The 16,173-nt window shown below is 45.3% G+C and overlaps 1 pseudogene; it reads right to left on the bottom strand.

Annotated features, from left to right (window-relative positions):
• Nucleotides 1–948: 948 nt before the first annotated feature.
• LOC120935222 overlaps nucleotides 949–16,173 on the bottom strand; it is an 87,570-nt pseudogene continuing 72,345 nt past the window's right edge.

The raw sequence follows: 16,173 nt of genomic DNA, 5'->3' as shown, positions 1-16,173 counted from the left end.
TCAAGAGGCGTAAACAGAAGGTTTTGCCATGGCCTTCACAATCTCCTGACCTCAACATAATTGAAAATCTATGGATAGACCTTAAAAGAGCAGTGCGTGACAGACAGCCCAGAGATCTCTAAGAACTGGAAGACTTTTGTAAGGAAGAATGGGCAAAGATACCTCAAACAAGAATTGAAAGACTCTTGGCTGGCTACAAAAAGCATTTACAAGCTGTGATACTTGCCAAAGGGGGCAGTACAATATATTAACTCTGCAGGGTGCTCAAACTTTTGCAGACGCCATTTTTTGAAAGTGTAAATGATGGAAATAAAATCTAACTTTTTTTTACATATTATAAAAATGTCTAATCTGTAATTTGATGCCTTTTGGAGATTTTTCCATCTTTCCTTGGCTTCGTTATGCACATTAATACACATTTTTACCTGGGGTGCCCAAACTTTCCATCCCCACTGTAAGAGGGATGTCCCGGGTGAGTCTGTCACAAATGCTTTATAGCCACTAGATGGAGCCAAGGAAATCAGTGTATTAAATAAAATATATCCAATATTCATCATGGCCGCTCACATTCATTCAACTATTTTTATTTTAAATAGGTCTCTAAATGTTTGTGAAATCGTCCACCCCAAAAATGTACTCAACCAATGAGAGGTAATGACTCCATTTTTATTTTCCTACTACTATCAATGGCCAACACGGTACAACACTTGATCCATGTTTTTGGTGATCTCTGATCTCCTTATGAATGGTTTCTTACATGATAAGGATCAGCCATGGAGTATATCTGAGGTGTATATCAGGGTGTGCTTCTTCCCCACATGAGAGCTGTGATGTCCAGCAACATTCATATACAAGACATTTCCCGCACTCAAGTCACTAATACACCTCGAGGGTTGTGTGGGATCCCTGATGTACAGGAAGACAGGACTTCAGTGAGGAACATTTCCCTCACTCAGGACAGGAATAAGGCTTCTCCCCCGTGTGAGATATCTGATGTTTGGAAAGATGATGCTTCTGTGAAAAACATTTCCCGCACTCAGGACAGGTATATGGCTTCTCTCCTGTGTGAGATCTCTGATGTCTGGAAAGAAGGGACTTCACTGAAAAACATTTCCCACACTCTGGACAGGAATGCGGCTTCTCCCCTGTGTGAGATCTCTGATGTGTGTAAAGACTGGAAATCTGTGAAAAACATTTTCCGCACTCAGGACAGGAATATGGCTTCTTGCCCGTGTGAGATCTCTGATGTGTGTAAAGACTGGAAATCTGTGAAAAAAAATTCCCGCACTCAGGACAAGAATACGGCTTTTCCCCCGTGTGAGATCTCTGATGTCTGTAAAGACTGGACTTCACTGAAAAACATTTCCTGCACTCAGGACAAGAATACGGCTTCTCCCCCGTGTGAGATCTCTGATGTGTGTAAAGATTGGACTTCTCTGAAAAACATTTCCCGCACTCAGAACAGGAATACGGCTTCTCCCCCGTGTGAGTTCTCTGATGTGTGTAAAGTCTGGACTTCACTGAAAAACATTTCCTGCACTCAGGGCAGGAATACGGCTTTTCCCCCGTGTGAGATCTCTGATGTGTGTAAAGATAGGACTTCTCTGAAAAACATTTCCTGCACTCAGGACAGGAATACGGCTTTTCCCCCGTGTGAGATCTTTGATGTTTGACAAGGTCTGATTTTTGTATAAAACATTTCCCGCACTCTGGACAGGAATACGGCTTCTCCCCTGTGTGAGATCTTTTATGCACATTAAGATTGGATTTAGAAGGGAAACTTTTCCCACACTCAGTACAGGAAAGGCTCTTCTCTGTTTGAAGGACAGCACCATTTCTCACAGTCTGAGGTTCCTCAGGATAAGAGGAATACGATGGTCCGGCACCGTCCCGCACAGTCTGAGGTTCCTCAGGATAAGAGGAATACGATGGTCCGTCTACACTGTGTGGTGCCGGATGGACATTTGAGGTAGTCAGGTTTTCTCCTGGACTATACTGTGTGATGTCCTCATCTTCTACTTTACAGTCTGGAGACAAAGTGAGACAATCCTCTGAGGTTTTCCTCATCTTTCGTCCATCTACTAAAATAGAAGTAAAAAGGTTATTACTAGACATGAGCTGATTGGTTCCACTAAACCAGGACTCCACCCACATCAGGCAGCTTTGTCTCTGAGGATCTTACAATTCCCCCCTCAAGGTAACAAGTAAATTGGTCCTCTGATCTCCTACCAGATCATTTCTTTATTCATGGACCTTAGTTAGAGAGTGAGGAAACAAGGAGAACTGTCTTTTATAGGGGTGACAGTGATGACAGGATTATAGGACAAGTGTCCCCACCCCCTCTATCACTCATTGCCATCTTCCTAACACAAGAAGTCCTGCACTTCCTTATTTAGTCCATGATTTAGTCATGAATAACAGCAGGGCTGAGCCCCACCAGAGGTCAGAGAGTGAGGATGGGGGGAGAAAAACCAAGATGAAGACTGGAATGATCCTGAAGACCACCATCATTGGGTTATTGACATCTCCCTCATTATCACTTTCTGTTTAAGGTTCCAAAGTTAAAGGATGTTATCACATTATTATCACCATGTAAAAGTCTGTGCTCCAATCAGATCATCAAATATAAAATGTCCAGCTGGTAGAAAATGGGTGTAACAAAAGAGAATACATATTATGGCCCGGATTCACAAAGCACTTACGCCGACGTATAACAAGTACGCCGTCGTATCTGTGCGCCTGACCCACAAACAGAGATGCGCCTAAAACCAGGCTACACCCCGCCAACGTAAGTTGCTTACGCGGGCATAGGGTGGGCGTACATTTAGGCTGGGTGCATGGTGCCGCTCCCATTGATTAGCCATGCAAATGAGGGAAATACAGCGATTCACGAACGTACGTGCGCCCGACGCAGGCTACGCGCGGTGCGCATAAGTTGTACGTCCGGCGTAAAGTTATTCCCCATAAAGGAGGTGTAACCCGGCAACAGACATGCAAAGGTCTGCACCAGTGAACACAAGCCAGCATATTTTACGTTGGACGTGGGTCTGGCTGGGCGTAGGTTACATTAACGGCATACACAGTGATCTGGCGTAGCATAGGCAGTTGTTCCGACGTGGTTGTGAGCATGCGCACAGGGATGCGTACACATCACGACGCATGCGCAGTTCGTTTTAAGTACTTGTCTGGCGCTCGGCCCATCATTTGCATAAAAATCACAGAGCTAAGGTGAGAGTCAAAGATAAGTGATACAGGTGGTTTAAAATAATTATGTGGAATATAGGAAAGGTATGTACAATACATTAATTAAGTTTGGCAGGGTCAAACAAAGGTCTGCTTGTGCCCTCATTAAAACTTTTACATATAACAGATAAGGTGGGGTTATTGAAAGTTCATTCTCCCAAATGTCATAAATCTGTTGGTGGAGCCTTATCAGGACTAGAAGGGTTTGATCTAACACAGCTGGGTGCCAGACTGTCTCTACACAGGTGTTTTTAATTGGACAAAAATCACTTTAATGAACATATAGGAATTCTGGGAATCATTAAGTTTGTCTGGTTGTAGTACAGGTGTTACATTGATGTAGATCTTAGCAACCAATCACATCTAGACGAGATGGCTAAGATAAGGCTTGTAAAAGTATATAAGTGCAAGTTTTACAATTGTTAGTCAGACAAGTCAGATAGGAGCTCATAAGGCTGACCTCTATGTATGCTGCCCTATTGCATGGGTCATAGAGATCAGAACCGGTGGGCAATTATCTGTTCAGATAAGCGTCCATCAGGCTGACTGTTTGTCTATGCAGCCCTATTGCGATCTGCTAAGTAGAGAGTGTCCTGACTTGCCTGCTCGCCCCCTCCCCCCTCAAGAGGCTTTCTGCACACCAGGAAGAAAGCCTTGCATTACGGTGGTGAGTTACAGACAGAAGAACAGGAAGTGAGGATTTCTCAGAAGAAATAAGAAACAGAAACATTTAAAAGCAAAATGGAAGGATGAGGTAAGTGAAGGAGGACTGCACTAAGGTAAAGGAAGCTATTTAGGGAAAAACAAATTACCGTATTTATCGGCGAAAATCAGGGCAAAATCGTGGGTGCGTGGTATACGCCGATACCCACTTTCCCGCGCCGAGTTTTGAATACTCCGCCGACATATACCGAGCGCAGTACACTCGGGTATAGTCGGGCAGTCTCGGCACCTTCCGCGCTCACGTCCTGGATGTACAGGACGTCAGCGCGGGTAGCCGAGCATTGCCGACAATACACGAGTGTACTGCGCTCTGTATATGTCGGTGCAGTATTCAAAACTCGGCGCGGGAAACGAGCAGGCAGGACGCCGCAGAAGGGCGCCGGACCCGCCGAAGAGGACACCGGACCCGCCGAAGAGGACACCAGACCCGCCGCAGAAGGACACCTGAAGCCGCAGAAGGACGCCGGACCCGCCGAAGAGGACACCTGAAGCCGCAGACGAACGCCGGACCCGACGAGACCGCCGATGTACGCCGCGCAAGACACCAAAACTGTAAGTACAAAAAAAACTTTTTTTCCACAGGATTAGGGTCAACTTTGGGGGTGCGCGGTATACGCGGGAGCGCGTTATACCGCGATAAATACGGTACCTTTACAACCCCTTTACGAAAAAAAATCTTTTGTTTATGCCAAAACTGAAAGTGACATCAGAGGTCGCTTCTGTCCTTCAAGGGCATAGAGCTACATTGGGACCATCTTGTCCTCACTTGACTTCCTGCCTAGCAAACAGCTGAACCGGATCACATCCAGGTAAACTCAGAAATGACTGGAAAGAGGCAGGGACCTCACCCATCATCTATAAAAAGGGATCCCATGGGCCAATCTATTTTTATCTTGTAGAGAATCACCCACAGTAAATAATGATACTGGGCTTATGGCAGATAGCTGCTGAAAGAACACCTGTATTTAACTTCAAAGTAATGACGTTTATTTACTATGGGTGATCGGCAAGTGGATAATAGTGGTAATCAGTAGTAACCTAAAAGTTGCAGAGATTCCACACCGCTGCCTCCCATCTCCTGAGACTGCACTCAGTGACTTGGGTCTGAGACTATACAGACATATCCCTCCACCCGGCACAGCCAGCAGACAACAGAGCAAGTAACCCTGGGAGAATTGTCAGAGATATTACTAGACTCGGTTAGGGGGCAGAAGACTCAAAACACTTACCCCAGATGACTAGGTTGAGTAACATCTATGGTGAAAATTAACAAGCTCCTGCCAGCTGAGCCCCAGAATCTCCATAAATCCTGTCTAGATACATAAATTGTGTCTTCTGCATGAAGATTATCCAAGAAAATACAGAAATACAGGAATACAGGACGGGGAACACAGCTCAGGAAAGTGACCAGGGGATTACAGGCTGATATCACCCAGTCCCCACCCTACTCTGGACCAATCAGTGAGCAGTATGGGTGGAGGAATGTATTTAGTGTTAATGACCCACCTGTGCTGATCTCTGTAGGAGTGTCCTCCTCTATAAATGTCCCCGTTATTCCATCCTCCTCCATAGAATGCTGATCATCCCTCACATACCTCTCTTCTTCTTCTGATTTCACCTCAAATTCTATATCGATTGGATCTCCACTCTAAACCAAGAAAATGAGAGAGAATATCATCTGTAAGATATAAACTTTATTATTGTGAAATCACATAAAAAATCCACACATTGGCCCGGATTCAGATACGAGTTACGACGGCGTATCTCCGGATACGCCATCGTAACTCTGAGTGTGCGGGTTCGTATATATGTGCCTGATTCTTAGAATCAGTTACGCATAGATTTCCCTAAGATCCGACTGGCGTAAGTCTCTTACGCCGTCGTATCTTAGTTGCATATTTACGCTGGACGCTAGGTGGCGCTTCCGTAGATTTACGCAAGGAATATGCAAATTAGGTAGATACGCCGATTCAGAAACTTACGTCAGCCCGGTGCATTTGTTTACGTCGTTTACGTAAGGCTTTTTCCGGCGTAAAGTTACCCCTCATAAAGCAGGGGTAAGTCAAGTTAGGTATGGACGTCGGAAACGAACCAACAGCGTCGTATTTTACGTCGTTTGCGTAAGTCGTTCGCGAATAGGGCTGTACGTAAGTTACGTTCACGTCGAAAGCATTGACAGTTTGCGGCGTAATTTGGAGCATGCGCACTTGGAAACGTTCACGGACTGCGCATGCGCCGTTCGTAAGAAACGTCAATTACGTGGGGTCACAAGCAATTTAAATAAAACACGCCCACATCATCCAAATTTGAATTAGGCGGGCTTACGCCAACACATTTACACTACGCCACCGTAACTTAGGGCGCAAGTTCTTTCTGAATACGGAACTTGCGCCCTAAGTTACGGCGGCGTAGTGTATCTGAGATACGCTACGCCCGTCGATAGATACGATAATGTATCTGAATCCGGGCCACTGTCTCTATAAGTGTGTTTTATAACCTCCGTCCCACCAACCTTGTAACAGTAAGGGATGGTGTGACCTTCCTGTGTGGAATCCCGGGAATACAGAGGACGGGGACATCTCTCTGGTGGGTTCCTGGTATTAGGTGGCTCCATCATATCCTTGTGTCCTTCTGATAACTCCTCCATCACTCCATACTCCTCATCTTCCTCTTTATACTCTTCTTTAACATCAATATTATCATCCCAGAGGTTTCCACTCTGAATATATAATAAAACATTCATTGTAACAAACATGCTGTGTATAAATCAGAACTACCAATAATTGTCACTCATCTACCTGATGATGGTGAGGGATGGTGTGACCTTCCTGTGTGGAATCCCGGGAATCCTGAGGACGGGGACATCTCTCTGGTGGGTTCCCATTACTGGATCCATCTGTAGGAAACACACACACTGACTGAATACATTGTTTCTATGTGTTTATCAGATGATGGGGGATCTAGGTGGAGCCTCCGTACTGCTCTCTCCTTTACAATAAAGTCTCCTCTTACCCGGTGATGTGAGGGGCGGCTGATTGTCCATCATGACGTCCTTGTAGAGATCCTTGTGTCCTTCTAAATACTCCCACTCCTCCATGGAGAAATAGACAGTGACATCCTGACACCTTATAGGAACCTGACACACACAATGATACAGTCACCATCCAGACACACCCCTTGTCTGTTACTGGATAATGTCCCAGAATTCCCGGCACCGCTCACCTCTCCTCCATCATCTCTCTGGTGACTTCTAGAATCTTCTTTGTATTTCTCTTTCCTGGTGCCTTCATGGCAGCATACATATGGTTGGTAGCTCTGCCCCCATCCAACCCACAGGACCAATTATAACTCTTTAAAAGAGAGCGACAGCCTCCCATCCAACATTCTTTTTTCTGTCCTCAAACCTGCAGGATCATGGATCACCTGGATTCAGCCCTTACCATGCCACTGCGTTGGCCAACCATTACAGGTTCATGCTCTCCTGTATATGAAGTCCCATATCTTAGGCTGCTAAAGGTGCCGAAAAGTTTGGGAGCCCATTTTTCTGTGGATCTTTTCTGGGTCTGCAGTTCAGGTATTTTCCTCCATCCTTGACTGAAATACACTGCTCCAAGGTAAAGACGGCTTTTTACAAATTTTACGGTGCTATTTTCACTGCTGATGAATATGGCTCTTTGGGACAGATGGCTACTATGCCTTTTACAGCTGCATACAGGGTAAGCTTTAATCAATAACAAATTGTGCAGGGTTTTATTAGACCCTCAGTCTTTCTCTGAAACTCACCTCTCTCTCACCTCCGGGCGCTCGGCTATCGCCCTAGTTTTGCAATTACCTGGGCTATAGCTCAGCATGGGGGATCTAGGCTTTCTAGCTTATCCTGGCAAGCACCCGCACCTCACGGCAGGAGAGCCCCCTCCCACCTCCCCTGCTGGAGGGCTTCTGAGGCGCTTCGCGCGCGCCCTCCGCGTTTAACTTATCCCTTCCTAGGACAGTGTTGTGTCGCGGGGATATGACGTCATCAGGCACGTGCGTGGTAGCTTCTGGAAGCCGATGGCGCCCATCTTGGTACACCTGGAAGCTGTCTATATATAGTGAGGAGGTTTTCCCTCATTATGGAGACAGCTTTTCACTGCAGAGCACATCCTAGGTTAGGGGAAATTCTATCCCTTAATCTTTCCGCTCCTCTCACCCTATTATGGATCCAGCCCAAGGTAAATTATGGTGGGGAACCAGTTTGATCAGATAGGTCTGTACATGCCTGTATAGATTGTATATATTCATGGGCATATAATGGTTGAGTGTGTATATGGTATGTACATGGGTGCATACGTGTATATGTATGTGTATATACTTATGTGGGGTATCCTCGATACCTTATGGATTTCAGCCTTTTTTCATGATAGGTACATATCATCTGTTTATATTATATTTATATATAATATAAACAGGTGTGTTAAAAAAAAAGGAGAGAAAATGTGAGTGTGTTTATTTAGGTGCGTAGGCGTATATATATGTGTGTATACTTGTGTATTTAATCATTTAAAAAAAATACAAAATAAAATCAGCAATGCACAATAAAAGTCAAGAAGGTTAACCCTGTTGGTTTTCCTCTTTAACAGCCCTTCCCCGCAGCTCAGTATTACAAAAAGTTCCTCAACATACCACTAGGTAAGTGGCTGCAACTACCAGGTAAGTTCAAAATAAAAGAGCACTTGGGTACCTTATATAGAGGAAAAACAGAGTTTCTGTCTTTTCCCTTTTTTTCCCTTTTTTTGCAGCCCACAGCCTCAGCCAAGTCGCAGAGAGGCTCAAGAGAAGAGGTCCAATGCTTATAGCACCCCAAAGAGTGGTCACTCTTCCTCAGCCCACGCACCTGACAGCCGCAGGTCTTCCCGGCATTCAGCTGGAAAACATCCCTCTCCTCATCGCCCCGCCCCCCCCCAAAACTTTCCGACGGGAAAAGACGACGCGGACCCGACGCCATACTTAACATGGCATACGGCGGACTGGCGTAAGGTTACCCCTCATATAGCAGGGGTCGCTTACGCAAACGAAGTAAGCGACGGCTACGCGACGCAAATTCGTTCGGGAATCGGCGTATCAGGCTCATTTGCATAAACAAATGAGACCTGAACGTAAACGCCACCTAGCGGCCGGCGGCGAATTACATTTAACCACTTCCAAACCGCTGTACGACTATATACGGCCAAACTTTAAAGATGGATATCTCGGTAACGGCAGCAGCTGCTGCCACAACAGAGGTATCCATCTTTAGTGTGAGCGGTTCTGTTAACGATAATGGCGGTCTCCACGGCGAATTCGCCGCGAGATCGCCGTTATCGGCGGCGGGAGAGGGGCCCCCCTCCCCCCGCTCTCCCGCGCCCTCCGCCGCTTACCGGAGCCGTCGGTAGCGGCGGAGGAGATCGGGACCGTTCGGCAGCTGTATGGGGTTGCGAGTGAGGGAAAAATCGCCCCCACCCGTCCCCATAGCTCTGCTGGGCGGAAGTGACGGCAAAACGTCAGTCCCGCCCAGCGTCTTAAAAAAACATTTTTTTTTTTGTCATTTGAAAAAATGACAGTTTCAATTTTTTTTTTTTTGCATTTTAGTCTAAATATGAGATGTGACGTCTTTTTGACCCCAGATCTCATATTTAAGAGGACCTGTCATGCTTTTTTCTATTACAAGGGATGTTTACATTCCTTGTAATAGGAATAAAAGTGATATTTTTTTTTTATTATTTCAGTGTAAAAAATAATAAAATAAATAAAAATAAATAAGAAAAAAAAAAAAACTTTATAGCGCCCCGTCCCGACGAGCTCACGCGCAGAAGCGAACGCATATGTGAGTAGCGCCTGCATATGAAAACGGTGTTCAAACCACACAAGTGAGGTATCGCCGCGATCGTTAGAGTGAAAGCAATAATTATAGCCCTAGACCTCCTCTGTAACTCAAAAAATGCAACCTATAGAATTTTTTAAAAGTCGCCTATCGAGATTTTTAAGGGTAAAAGTTTGACGCCATGCCACGAGCGGGCTCATACTTGTGCGGGGAATGGCATCTTCCTGGGATACAGTAACACTAAAATCTTCTAAACGCCCTGCCATTGGGCAACCGGTCATTCCACACCGCATTCATGACCCAGTGGGGTTTACTATTACTCATAGTGACTTAGGGGGAAAGTTTTTTTTCAGCTGTGTTTTCTTAAGTAGAGATTAAAATACTTTTGCAGCAACCCTCCCTGTAAGCGAGTTATTTACCATATGTATGCTGCCATGAAGGCACCAGGAAAACGGAAAATTGAATACCTACCTTTCTGTAATTTTCCTTTCCTGGTGCCTATCCATTGCAGCATACAATGCTAAAAATCCTTAATTGTTTGAGTCTAGTTACAAGAATGTCAGAGGGGAGGCTGTCGCTCTCTTTTAAAGAGTTATAATTGGTCCTGTGGGTTGGATGGTGGCGGAGCTACCAACCATATGTATGCTGCCATGGATAGGCACCAGGAAAGGAAAAATACAGAAAGGTAGGTATTCAATTTTCCGTTATTATATCAGGGGGGGGAGGTGGAGGCAATGTGATGGTCATATGATCTCCAGACTTCACAGGAGAAAAACTCTAGATCTGAACACAAATAGAAAAATCAATCAATGTTCCCAGAATCCTCCTCACCTCACCATTCAGACGTCCATTTTATTAAAGCCCCACTTCAGGCTGAGGTATAATTTCCCCACACAGGACCCCCACTGTGTAGGTACAACAATTATGGTGTCATTACAACAACAGTCCTGTATTGCTTGTGAGGATTCAAAGGTTCTGCCCACATCCTAAGACCATCAAATAAGAAAAAGTGCCAGATGTCGGGACATTGGGAGGAGGAGCTGTGAGGTCAGTGTGATGTCATAGCATTCTCTATTCCTAGACACTAATACAAGTGGTATAATCCATTAGTATCTGATGAGGTGAGAAGGTGATTGGTGGGAAAGATGTTCCGGCCACGTAAGTGGGGAAATATTCTGACCCTGAAGGGGCTAATCTAGGTTTCCACACTATATATGTGTGTATCATCATCTGCTGGAGATAAAAGACGTCACAGTGACTATGGAGGAAGAGGACGGACATGACGGGGGTTACTGGGTGTAAATAGAAAATAAGATCTTATTACCTCCTCTGCTACCACTTCCAACAATGTCTTCTCTCTACTTCCTCCCGACTCACCTCTCACCCGAAACTTCCTGTCTGTACCTGACATCACTTCCTGTCTTCCATAGAGAATTCCTATCTGGGTAGAGGTGAGATCACCACCTTGTGGATCTCAGAGGAACTGCAGCCCTGAGAAACATCTCATAGTGTGAGCACGGCCTTGTGTTGTGTGTGTATGTACTGTATATCCTTATAGATGGGTCATCTCCACTCCCACCAAGGGGGATAGAAATATATTACTGACTAGTCCAGCCTTTCTTAGCCAGGGTTCCTCCAAAGTTTTGGGGATGCACTTATTACAAGGGTGATGGATAGGGTTGCCACATCATCCCTTTAAAACAGAACACATATGAATTACACAGGTTCTGTGGCTGATTAAGGTGGTAATTGAACTCAAGTGGAGCCTTATCTAAATTAAATTAGCCTCAGAACCTGTGTAATTCATATGTGTTCTGTTTTAAAGGGATGAGGTGGCAACCCTAGTGATGGAGGTCTGATGAGCGCACAATCTGAGTGTGAGCAACAAGAGAGCACTGGGATTGGTGTTTGGGGAAGGAGGTGATTTGTAGTCCACTACTCATGGTTTGCTGGAGCATATAATGAGATTTGGAGGAAGAAGCTCTGAAGGTGTTGGAGACATTTATTGGTGGTGATATCATTTATTGAAGTATAAAGGAGAAGTTGGATGGACTTTGATGTCACTTTATGGTTTATCACTGGATACTGATGAGGTGAAATGCGTCGATGATTTATCACAGAGGTTGTCACATCTTTTACTTTGGTAATAATAAGGCGGGATTTATGGATATAAGGGGAGGGGTCATTGTATTTATCACCCATTTCCCGATGCTGGATGATGCGAGAAGCTGACACTCTATAAGAAGTCTTGTCTCTGCCAGCTGGGGAAATAGCGAGTGGGAAAACTAGTTGTTGAGGATTTGAATAGTAAACTCCTTCATTGTTCCTGGTCAGCTGGAGAAATATTGACTCCCAGACCTTCCTAGACAGAAAACTGGTTGGAGGATTGGAATAGTAAACTCCTCCATTGTTCTCAGCAGGGAGTGTCGGGGGTTTCATTGACTTGTACACAACTTCACTTCCACAACAATCTCTTCTCTAGGGATCTATGAATTGGGGATATATGGTGTCTGTGGCCCCAAAATTACCTGCACTGGGTGTTTTTTGTGTTTCCTAAACCATTGTGCTAATATCATGTGACATAAAAAATGGAACTAGCTCCATTTTATTCTCAAATAGGGAAATGGGTGCTAATAGGTTGCGGAAGATTTGCTGAGACATAGAAGGGAAATGGGTGCTAATAGGTTGCAGAAGATCTGCCGAGACATAGAAAGGGAAATGGGTGCTAATAGGTTGCAGAAGATCTGCTGAGACATAGAGAAGGAAATGGGTGCTAATAGGATGCAGGAGATCTGCTGAGACATAGAACGGGAAATGGGTGCTAATAGGTTGCAGAAGATCTGCTGAGACATAGAAGGGAAATGGGTGCTAATAGGCTGCAGGAGATATGCTGAGACATAAAAAGGGAAATAGGTGCTAATAGGTTGCAGGAGATCTGCTGAGACATAAAAAGGGAAATAGGTGCTAATAGGTTGCAGGAGATCTGCTGAGACATAAAAAGGGAAATGGGTGCTAATAGGTTGCAGGAGATCTGCTGAGACATAAAAAGGGAAATGTGTGCTAAAAGGTTGCAGGAGATCTCCTGAGACATAAAAAGGGAAATAGGTGCTAATAGGTTGCAGGAGATCTGCTGAGACATAGAAAGGGAAAAGTGTATGAATGGGTTGCAGGAAATCTGCTGAGACATAGAAAGGGAAATAGGTGCTAATAGGATGCAGGAGATCTGCTGAGACATAGAACGGGAAATGGGTGCTAATAGGATGCAGGAGATCTGCTGAAATACAGAAAGGGAAATAGGTGCTAATAGGTTGCAGGAGATCTGCTGAAATACAGAAAGGGAAAAGTGTGCGAATAGGTTGCAGGAAATCTGCTAAGATAAAGAAAGTGAAATGGGTGCTAATAGGCTGTAGGAGGCCTGCTAAGGGAAACAAACAACACAAATGGGTGCCTATAACCTTCCCACCAGAACTTTATGACCACCCACCAGACCATTAGGATGATCCACCAGAACATTATGATCACCCCTCTAATATTGAGTAGGTCCCCCTGTTGCTGCCATCAAAGCACGGACTCCACCAAAGCATCACACTGCCTCTGCCGGCTCGTCTTCTTCCCATACTACATCCTGGTGCCATCTCTTCCCCAGGTAAGTGGCGCACACACACCCACCCATCAACATGATGTAAAAGAAAACATCATTCATCAGACCTGGCCACCTTCTTCCATTGCTCTGTGCTTCAGTTCTGATGCTCATGTGCCCATTGTTGGCACTTTTGACTTTCAACACATCAAAATCAGTGACAACTTAACCTAATATATCCCACTCTCTTCCAGATGTCATTGTAATGAGATAATCAATGTTATTCTCTTTACCTGTCAGTGGTCAGAATGTTATGACTGATCAGTGTACAGTACATACACACACAGCACAAGGCTGTATTCACACACGTTTCTTGGGGTTGCAGTTCCTCTGAGCTCCACAAGGTGGTGATCTCACTTCTACCCAGACAGAAAATCTCTATGGAATACGGACAGGAAATGATGTCAGATATAAACAGGAAGTTCTGGGTGAGAGGTGAGTCAGGAAGAAGTAGAGAGGAGACGTTGCTGGAAGAGACAGCAGAGGAGGTAATAAGATCTTATCTTCTATTTACACCCAGTAACCCCGTCATGTCCGTCCTCTTCCTCCATAGTCACTGTGACGTCTTTTATCTCCAGCAGATGATGATACACATATATAGTGTGGAGACCTAGATTACCTCTTCAGGGTCAGAATAGGGGATTCACCCGGACAGTCTGGGTTTTGAATCATGTGTTCAGGTTTCAGGAAGACTGAAACCCGGACACATTATTCAGACCATGCTACCAAGATAGTTACACAAATATCTGTTGCCATCCGGGAGCTGCAGGCTGATGTCTGGGGGTAGGTTCAGCAACACTAGGGGGGAGCAGGGTGATGTTAGAAAAAGTAATTTGGCCACACCCACTGTTCAATTCAGCACGCTATGTGCACCGCATTACTACTCTCTTTTAAAGATGAGCTCTGGCGGGTTCGCAAACCCCACGTGCAGCGCCCGTCAGGAAGTCGGCACTGCAGTAATACATTGTCCCGATGTGCGGCTGCAGAGATCAGGAAATGTCTCACTGCCTGTGATTAGCGCAGTGCTGACTCCCTGGCGTCAGAGGGAGGAAAATACTGAGGGCTCTGAGGGAAGTAGATGAGCTGTGAGGGTTTAGTAAAGCTGAAAGACTTTAGGGGCCTCTGAAGGAGAAATGTAGATAAAGGACTCTGAAACCTTTTCGAAGGAGTAGTCAGGCTGCAGGGCTCTGAGAGAATAGGGGGCTGGAGGGCTCAGGGGACTCTGAGGGACAGGGGAGGGTCTCTGGGTCTGTGATGACTCTCCCACCCCCACCTGCACATATTTTATTTTTCAGACCTTACAGAACTGGCAATCTTAACCATCTTATTGTCCCGGTGGTCACATGATTTGTTCTGGAATATCAAGTAAGATGAAGAAGGGAATTCCTTCACTTGTTGGTGAGCACTTCTTCTTAGGCCGCGTACACACGGTCGGTCCAAACCGATAAAAACGGCCTGAAGTCCAGTTTTATCGGTCCAAACCGACCGTGTGTACGGCCCATCGGTCCGTTGTCCTTCGGTCAAAAATTTTAGAACTTGCTTTAAAAATCGAACCGATGGACCGCTGCCCGATGGTTAGTACACAAAAGCATTGGTTCAAAACCCGCTCATGCTCAAAATCAAGTCGACGCATGCTTGGAAGCATTGAACTTCATTTTTTTTAGCACGTCGTGTGTTTTACATCACCGCGTTCTGACCCGATCAGTTTTTGAACTGATGGTGTGTACGCACATGAGACCATCAGGCCACTTCAGCGGTGAACCGATGAAAACGGTCCGTTGGACCATTCTTATCGGTTTAAATCGACCGTGTGTACGCGGCCTTAAGGGAATATCTGATCCGTCAGGCCAAGAGGGTCCCAGGTCCTCCAAGATGGAACAAACACTTAACAGTCCAGATTAAATGTGTTCCAATGGGGGCAGAAGTTCTGAAATGTACAGCAACCCTCCTATTACCCCCCCTCACATCCACATCCTAATATTGTGTGACCAATACGATCCAGATAATTCTTACTTTATTTTCCCAAAGTTATCCGTCTACAAGGAGAGCTGTACAGATCAAATTACACCACCAATGAGGATGGAGGAGGACCGGAGTCACATGACTGAGAAGATACTAAACTTCACCCTGGAGATCATCTACCTGCTGACCGGAGAGGTGAGGAGGATTCTGGGAGGTCACATGACATCACTCTTATCTCTATTAATAAAACACAGACCTGACCGGAGAGGTGAGGAGGATTCTGGGAGGTCACATGACATCACTCTTATCTCTATTAATAAAACACAGACCTGACCAGAGAGGAGGCTTCTGGGAGGTCACCTGACATCACTCTTATCTCTATTAATAAAACACAGACCTGACCGGAGAGGTGAGGAGGATTCTGGGATTCTAACATTATATTCCTATTGGTTCCTCAATACAGAGATGTCCTCTTGTGAAGTCAGGTGATCATATGACCATCACAGTGACTCCCTAAAACCTGAGAGACACAACATGGAGAAGATTCTAGAAGTCACCGAGAAGATGATGGAGCTGCTGACAGGAGAGGTGAGGAGGATTCTGGGACATTATCCAGTAACAGACAAGGGATGTGTCTGGATGGTGACTGTATCATTGTGTGTGTCAGGTTCCTATAAGGTGTCAGGATGTCACTGTCTATTTCTCCATGGAGGAGTGGGAGTATTTAGAAGGACACAAGGATCTCTACAAGGACGTCATGATGGAC

Source organism: Rana temporaria, chromosome 4, assembly GCF_905171775.1.
Source record: "Rana temporaria chromosome 4, aRanTem1.1, whole genome shotgun sequence".
Lineage (NCBI taxonomy): Eukaryota > Metazoa > Chordata > Amphibia > Anura > Ranidae > Rana > Rana temporaria.
Note: the sequence above shows the minus strand (reverse complement) of the source record. Positions and strands in the feature narration are given on the sequence as shown.